The 736-nt window shown below is 32.2% G+C and overlaps 1 gene segment (V, D, J or C); it reads left to right on the forward strand.

Moving 5' to 3' along the window:
• Positions 1-736, forward strand: part of LOC107576081 (Ig lambda-7 chain C region-like) — a 3928-nt gene that overhangs the window by 2541 nt on the left and 651 nt on the right.

Here is a 736-nt window from a genome sequence, read left to right on the forward strand (position 1 = left end):
TTTACTAAAATTGTGTGATTTACAATCCCCTGTTGTTAAAAACTATTTAGATGAAACCAGATCAAAAAAACGGGGCATTTATTCCTATAAGCACCAGCGGGTCAAATGTACCTGCTATACATTTTCGTGCTGCTTATGTTTTAACATAATACTAGGCAACACCTTTCACTCACTGAATTAGCAGTTATCAGTTTCATAAATAAAGACAAAATGAGTAAAAGAAGGTGATTTATGAATGCTGAAGAGGTATAAGAAGCACTACATGCCATGAGCGATGGAGAGTCTGATGGTGGGGAGATAAGTAAAGCTCAGCATCATATTTAGACCTTTTATCCTAATGTTACTCATAATCGTTCAAAATTTGGATTAATTATTAAATTTTTGTTTTGCCCTTTCTATAGTTTATTGTTCGCTTCTGTGTTGCTTTATTCTAGTCTGCCTGTTTCTTGAAGAAAAACAGATCTGATGTAGGCTAATGAATAAATATATATTTTTTGATTACCCGAAGGTTATTGGTGTTCTTCTTGTATAATTCAAATTATAAATTATATAACTAAACAAATTAATAATTAGTTAGGTGAAGCTGTGCGCTTGAATTTGTCATTGCATCATCCTATGCAATGTGGTGAATTATTATTGCTCATTATGCTTGTTTAGTGACCATTATGAAAAGTGACTAGTGTAGCCTGCATAAAAAAGCCTTGAACATAAAACAACAGGACAAAAAGACAAAAAT

Source organism: Sinocyclocheilus grahami, unplaced genomic scaffold (assembly GCF_001515645.1).
Source record: "Sinocyclocheilus grahami isolate Dianchi unplaced genomic scaffold, SAMN03320097.WGS_v1.1 scaffold3185.1, whole genome shotgun sequence".
Lineage (NCBI taxonomy): Eukaryota > Metazoa > Chordata > Actinopteri > Cypriniformes > Cyprinidae > Sinocyclocheilus > Sinocyclocheilus grahami.